The sequence below is a fragment of the Eurosta solidaginis genome, chromosome 4, assembly GCF_040869045.1.
Source record: "Eurosta solidaginis isolate ZX-2024a chromosome 4, ASM4086904v1, whole genome shotgun sequence".
Classification (NCBI taxonomy): Eukaryota; Metazoa; Arthropoda; class Insecta; order Diptera; family Tephritidae; genus Eurosta; species Eurosta solidaginis.
This window is the reverse complement of record NC_090322.1, coordinates 57,013,114-57,020,814: the sequence shown is the minus strand read 5'-3', so window position 1 is coordinate 57,020,814 and position 7,701 is coordinate 57,013,114. Positions and strand designations below refer to the sequence as shown.

The following is a 7,701-nucleotide window of genomic DNA, read 5'->3' as shown; positions in this document are numbered from 1 at the left end:
ACTTCGCCAGCAGCTCTGTGCAGTATTCATGTTATCGTCTCAGATCATTTACGCATTGTTCCGGACTTTGTAAATCTTGATTTTCAAGCTTTTAAGCAACAAGGATGCCAGGATGGCTAAGTTCGTTGCTGGAGCTAAGCCGTCCTGATGCCGTCTTTTTATTGTATACGCCGACTGGAGGATCAGCTCCAGCTCGCCATAATAGTTTCGAGGCAGTCGTGATCTTATTATTTACTATGAAAAGGTAAGACGAGTGTTTTTGCTGTTACAACAAAGTCGTCTGCGCGACAATACAGCTTTTACGGTATTTGACATATATATAACTGAGGAATAGTAAACGTGAATGAGGCCACGTACCACTACTTCATAGCAACGGATATAGTCGTCGTGGTTATCATTGGCGATGAAGCCTTAGACGAGCGAGACATTAATAGTGCCGGAAGTAGACCGTGCCTTATAACTACTAGTACCTTTTAGATATGGACTTAAATATGTTCATAACAGCAAAGGAACGACTCCGGACGCTTCCCAAGGCAGCCGGTTCTATGTACCGGAGCGACTCGGGATTCTTCCCGACCAAGGGCCGTCGTTTCAGGACCATTTAATAAAAAATTGTCATCCTCCCAGCAGATCCTTGCAGTGGGACTGCGCCATACTCTCTTGCTCCGGGAAGGTATGGAACCCAATCCGGGTCCTTCACCTGCCCTACTTATTATGGTCCACCTTTCCTTGGACTCCCCTTAGAGGACATTGATGACAATTTGTGATTGGTCGCACCTATTGGATGTACAACAACAATAACAACGATCCAAGAAGAGAACTAGCGGAGTTCTCATAAGGCAGAAGTAGCAGTTTAGGCGCTTTTGAAGGTATTAAGAAAAATACTCCGATAGTGCAGGTGTGTTGCAGGGACTAAACAGTGACAAGAAGCCATCCAAAAAAGAAAGTTGAGTCCCAAAAATATATCAGACACAACGGAACAATGTCTGATTTGGGTATACTTGCTATGCGAAGCCGCAAATGGCCACAGTAATTTAGTTCCTTTAGTTGTACCCGAAACGGAAGCTCCAGACGTTATCAGAGGGTAGAATTGCAGTTGCAAAAATATAATCGAAGAATTTGTCAAATCACTGCCTATGCATGACCTCGCTTGGGGAAAATTGTCTAAAGTAGTGCCACATTAGCTGTCCCGTCACTTGAGTCGAGTACTTTTGGTAAGTTTGAGCAGCCGTCAATTCTTTAAATCGGATATTTAGTTGTTAACAAAAAAATGGTCTTAAGTTTTTATTTAATTAAGCGCATCTCAGTGTAAGCAAATGAGCAATGAGGAGTATCGTTGTTCACGCCGTTATTTGCAAAACATTTCGGGTATCATGAGATGTGTTTATGCTTTCAGCATTTGACAGTCGGTAGTTGTAAAGTTGTCTTCATTGCACTTTTTCTGTTTGTCATTTTAAATTAATGCATTCATGTTGAATTCGAAAAAAAGAGATTAACAGACATTACATACAAAAATATGTCCATATAAGAAACCCATAAAACCAAGGAAACCGTATGCTACATAGAGTAATAAAAGTTTTGGTGAAGCGGTTTCAAACCACTGATCCAATGGTTACGTCTCAAATGTAATGCCGCAACTTTAATGATGACGTATCTATGCTTTTAATTATTACTTCATTTACAGAAAATAAAAAAGGAATTGCTATATAACACTATAAAAGGGCCAGCATAGCGCAATCGGTAGTGATTTGAACTTGTAATAAATTACAGAAAACAAAAGTAATGCCATGTCGCATGCCATGTGTTTAGATAGTCAAGAGTATCAATGACTTTAAGCAGCAGCTCCAAATTAATGCCAAACTTTTTTACCATAAAGCATACCGAATGTAGTATGCAATTAATATTTTTTTTATGTGTAAACATCTTTGCTCACGGTATGGGAGAATTCTGAACGTGAGCGTAGTTTTGCTTTTGGTATGTTGTTGTTGTTGTAGGAATGCTTCCATCCATGGGTGCTGCTACTCACTAATTGTCATCAATATCCTCTAAAGGGAGTCCAAGGAAACTTGCAGTTGCAACAAGGGTGGATGATAAAGAAAGGGGTGTTAGAGGTGTTGGTTCCACATTGCAATGCTGGAAAACGTTACAAGCAGTTCATACATTATGTTCCATACGTTTTGATGGATTTCACTGTGAACTTTTGTGCTAATTTCTTCACACGGCTGAGTTCTCAGGTACCGTATTTCCTCATAACGCTTGCGGCGATGTCTTCTTAAGTCCCCGGGAGGCAGGGCCTCTTCAAACAAATACGTGTTTGGATGCTCAGGTTTCTGGAAATTCAGCAGAAACTGTTTGTCAAGCATTTAATATCGCTCCCCTATGGGGAGTACTCTCTCCTCACTGTATAAATGGTGTTCTGGGGTCATAAAACTACTACTCGTAGCAGTTCTAAGAGTGGTGTTTTGACGGGCCTGTAGTTTCTTCCAGTAAGTAACCTTTCGGTCGACCATAATGGGGAAGCATAGCACACAAGCAGTCGTCGAATTGCTTCGTTAGTAATGAGCGTATTTTTATCTTTGCTCCAAATGCTGCCGGTAAGGGATTTGAGGGTTTTACTACTGCTCTGCATTTTAGGTACAATTTTTGGATGTTCAACAGTCGGTAGCGTAATGCCACCGACGTAGATGTCCAATATGGTCGACATTTGTTTTGTGTATGTTGTTAAAAAGGTCGCCGATGATTTGATCGATGACAATGTCAGGTTTCGTGAGGCAAAGAAACTGGAGAGATAGTATTTTATTTTATTACATAGCTCATCAGTGGGTGGGGCGAGACCTGTAGCCATTACCATGCAGCTATCGGCGTACTAACCTTGTTAAATTCTTCTTGCAGTGACGTGCCTTGGTTTGCTGGTTTTCCAGGCTTTAGTAGCGGTATCACCCTCACCATTTTCCATTTACATTAGGGGATGACGAAGGCGGAAAAAGACAGGTTGAAAACATGTGCTAGATATTTGAATTCCTCATTGCAAAGGTTTTTACCCTACACCATCTGAGCCTACTACTTTGGATGACTTAGCATGTTCGATGGCTTCTTCAACCTCCTTGGCGGTGATGGTATTAGGGGACGCGCTTTATTTTTGCCTGATTTGTCAACCGTGGAATTCATTACATATTGCCAGCAAAAAGCGCTCACGCATTTCTTCGAATCCAATAGTATTTTTTCGATGGATATTTTGTCGTTGTGCTTAGTCGGGTTTGATAGGAACTTTACGGTAGACCATAGCTTACCCTATCCTTTAAATGCTATGGAGTATTGGAGAATGCAAGAGTAATGATCCCTACACTGTAGCACTTGATGTCAGCAGGTACGTCGATTTGTCCCCATTCACCATCAAAGCACAACTTACGACGCCGGTTATCGCTATTCTTACTTCGTGAAAGCCAGGTGTGGGACGTTTTATTCCATCATCATTGAATGCGTTTCATCGCTCTCTCCTTTTGGGAGCAGAGGGAAGTGCTCCCTCCATAATCTAAGCATGCTTTGGACATTGCTTACCAGGTCACCATTTTCGTTTTCTTTTTATTTTCCTCAGCTAGACTTTAAGCCGATTATGGCGGAGTGGCATAGCATAGCTTGTCACTTCTCCCATTGGCTCACTACTAAATGAATGTTCAGTAACTTCCTAGATCATACTTGGCCGTAAGCGAGAACGGCAGTAGTGAGCTGCTTGAACCGCATTTAAAATAATCGCGCTGACGATTTCCTGGTGAATGGCTGTCAAAAGATTTCCCCACGTGGGTGAACTTATGTACACGGCACCGGTATGTGTATAATTAGAATTTGCCGCGCCGCGCGGTACTGCTGCCGCTAGGTGTGAATTGCTCTATAAGAATACGTGCAAAGAATATTTTACAGTGTAGTGTAGTGCAGTTCAGTGTCTCCCACAAATCACACAAGCCACCTTCTTTAATTCCATCATGAGTGTCTCATTAGCTTTATTGGCGGTAGCGCCACGATACGAGTTCATGACGTTAATTCAACATGTGAACATGATAATGTAATGGCCGCCTGAGTTCTATGTTAATGGTTCTGATTTTTACCACTGCGCAGCACTTTTCTATATTCCAACCAGACGCTCCTTATGTTGCATTGCTGGTAAGTAAGGTTTTGAGCCATATAAATTCTGCGATCATAACAAGCAGGTTAGTTATGAGTAATAAAGATAGAGCAATTATAAATTAACACACATCTGTCAAGAGATGCCGCTCCTAAAGCTTTTAGTAGTCAAGGAAGTTTTGCCAGCTCATAAAAAGTTAGTACCAGTCCTGTTGTTCCATATCTGTGCTGCGAGGGGGCTTTTAAGACCAAAATAAAGGCGGATGGTTGGCGCAAGGGTGTTCAAATGGTGGACGAGGCGATACACGTGTACACAGGTGGTTCCAAAGTAGTGGAAGGAGTAGGGTCTGCGGTATGCTGTGCTGATCTGGAAATAAACAGATCATACAAGCTGCCACATCATTGTAGCGTTTTTCAAGAGGAAGTATTAGCTCTAACAAAAGCAGTTGAAACATTGAAAGAGAATAGTTAAAACTACAGCCGTGTTAATTTTTATATTGACAGCCAAGCAGCAATTAAGGCAATAATCTCGCAAAGCACAGCATCTAAAAGTGTGCTAGAGTGTAAGCAATCCGTGGAAAATATTGGGACAGGGAGAAGAATACATCTATATTGGGTCCCAGGGCATACGGGAATAGATGGGAATGAAAAAGCAGATGAGCTAGCTAAACAGGGTGCATCCCTTGAAGCTTGCTCTGTAGACGTCCCATTTAGACTGGGCGAGATTGAGAGAAGGCGAGAGGAGCACATGATCGACCAAGCGAGAATGCCGTGGGTTCAAGAACGGGGCTGTAAAGTGTCGAAGATTATGTGCAGATCTTACAAACTACAAACCACATCTAACAAAGTTGCTTCTATCATTAAAAAGAGAGAACTCTAGACTAATGACGGGTATTCTGATTGGACACTGCCTTCTGGTGTCACATGCTTTTAAATTAGGCTTGGTCAGTGATAGCAGACGTAGGAAGTGCGGGTTGGAGGAGGAAACGATCGAGCACGTCCTGTGCCAGGCTAAGACTCGAGCTATTAGGAGTGATACAGCTGTCAGATCTAGAAGCAGCAAGTGACTTAAGTCCTAGAAAGCTTCTAGTATTTGCCAAGAGATCTGGGTTATTTTATAACATAGGTCCTGGTTTTTGCTAAGGTTTTTCAGTTTGGTAGTTAAATAAACTTCTGGTAATAGTACGGAATCATTCAGTCTATGGGAGGTCCTTCTGCACCGGCCTGTTCAACCTAACATAAGCCTAGTTGAGCCACATAAATCCAGATAGAAGTCTGGTTCAATTCATGAGCCGGATAACTTCTTGTCTTTAGATGTCGCCGCCTGGCCTTTAAATGAAACACAACAGCGACATCTGCCTATCACAACTCATGTTTATGAAAATATCACGACCCTGCTTTTCAAGTCTCCCAATAATCCAGAGCATTCCGTGAGAATTGCGCGTGATATGGAGCTAGAAACTCACTGGATGATGGCTAGTGTCTCAGCATCAGTAACTCCTAGTGTCAACTCAACGACTTAACACAGCACAGAGTTACACAGGCTTAATCTGATCTAATCTCACAAATAATAGGAAGTAGTAATGGTATTCGCCCCGGGTTATAATGCTATTTAAATATTTAACTAAGTAGTTACACATTACAGTAGGCGGTAAGTGGGGATATTAAATATTTAATAATTGGTTTACAATATTTGTCTTATAATTAAGTATAAACTTTGCAATATTTATATTTGTTGAAATGTAAACAAAATAGATTGAACAAAGCTGCAAACAAAAACTTAGAGAATCGCTGCTCAAAAGGTATTTTCCGGTTTAACAGGTAGATTTTTTGGTTTTTTTATTTTCTTTTTGAGAGAATCGTATGCAGTTGTTGTCGGCGTCGTTCAAGTTAGTATAAATAGACGCGTATGATCCATTTTAGCATAATAAACAGAACGAACACCATGAAGCTTTTTATTTTCGCAATGCTTTTGGTTTGCTTATTTGCATTCAGTCAAGCCCAGAGGAATGGCGGTGGCGGAGGACCAATAGGTGGTGGCGGTGGAGGACCGATTGGCGGAGGCGGTGGCGGCGGTGCTCCGATCGGAGGTGGTGGTGGAGGCCGTTTCGTAGGCGGTGGTGGACGCTAAATTGATTAAACACTATTGAAAATAAATACAAAAACACAAAAAAAAATTTGGTTTCAATTCTCAGATTTTAAGTTCTGTGGGTGAGTAGTGGAAGGTGTATTATTATCCAGGAAAGACATTCAAACCTGCACACCTTTCTAACATCTTAGGTTGTGCGCTACAAATAAAGAAATAACGAGTTCTCCTTCCAAGGGTCCACGTAGGTTTATAGGCGTTGAATACAGGGGATGAATAACTCAAATCTGGTAAACAACATTCATATGTTTAACATGATATTTAATGGTGACTCAAACGTGAGTCATGAATTTTTTTGCTCATGCAATATCTTCTACCAAAGACTCCTACAAGCTTTCAAGAATTTGAGGAGATCAAGTATCATTTTACCTAAGTTCTGTAGAGAAGAAGATAGCATCAACAACTGCAACGAGGCGCAATGCTTCGGGGCAGCTTAGGTCCAGACAATACGGCCACAGTAGTACAGCGGCAACACGTGCTGGACGAACAGATTACCTGATTCACTATCTGTGCTTCGGAGGGGCTCTTAGAGCCATACTAGAAGTGGAAGGTTGGCGCAAGTGCGGCGAAATGGCAAACTAGGCGATACACATATACATCGATGGTTCCAAAGTAATGGAAGAAAGAGGGACTGCGGTATACTGTGCTGATCTTCCAGCTGCCAGATCATTGTAGTGTGTTTAGACAGAAGTAGTAGGCGTAACCAAAGTAGTAGAAACACTGGAAGAAAATAGCTTAAACTGCAGCCGTATCAACTTTTATATTGACACCCAAGCAGCAATTGAGGCAATAAACTAGCATAACACAACATCTAAAAGTATGTTAGAATGTAAGCAATCCTGTGTAGGTCTTATAACCCTAGACTAACAACGCTACTCCTGGAACTAAAAAGAGAGGGCTGTAAACTCATGACGGTTATTTTGATTTGATACTGCCTTTTGGCGGTGATAGCAGATGTAGGAAGTGCGGGTTGGAGGAGGAAACGATCGAGCACGTTCTATGCTCATGCCATGCGCTTTCCACGCTAAGACTCCAGCTATTAGGAGTAATACAGCTAATAGATCTAGAAGCAGCAAGAGGCATAGGTCCTAGAAAGCTTCTAGTGTTTGCCAAGAGAACGGAGTTATTATATAACATAGATCATCGTTTTTGATAAAAATACTAGGGACTCATTCAGTCTAGGTGAGGTCCTCACCGACCGGCCAGTTTAAGCTAACCTAAATTATGGCATGCTATTAGAGAACCGCTGCGCTGCGTTATTGTATATAGTTTCGAAAATGGCTGATATCGATCCTTAATAAGTTCCTCTGGTTATCCCATTACACCGCGGCAGAAATTATTTTGCATAGTCCTGGCAAAAAGCTCTACAGTCAAACATGTTCGTCATCCTCCATGCAACAGGAAAAGGTTTTCTAGTGTATTGAGACTGCAATACG

At 41.7% G+C, this 7,701-nt stretch overlaps 1 long non-coding RNA gene across 1 annotated transcript; it reads left to right on the top strand.

Annotated features, from left to right (window-relative positions):
* Positions 1-5,797: 5,797 nt before the first annotated feature.
* Positions 5,798-7,174, top strand: LOC137247921 (uncharacterized). The gene is made up of 2 exons (XR_010951937.1): positions 5,798-6,330; positions 6,400-7,174. It is a non-coding gene; the product is annotated as an uncharacterized lncRNA (long non-coding RNA).
* The last annotated feature ends 527 nt before the right edge of the window (positions 7,175-7,701 follow it).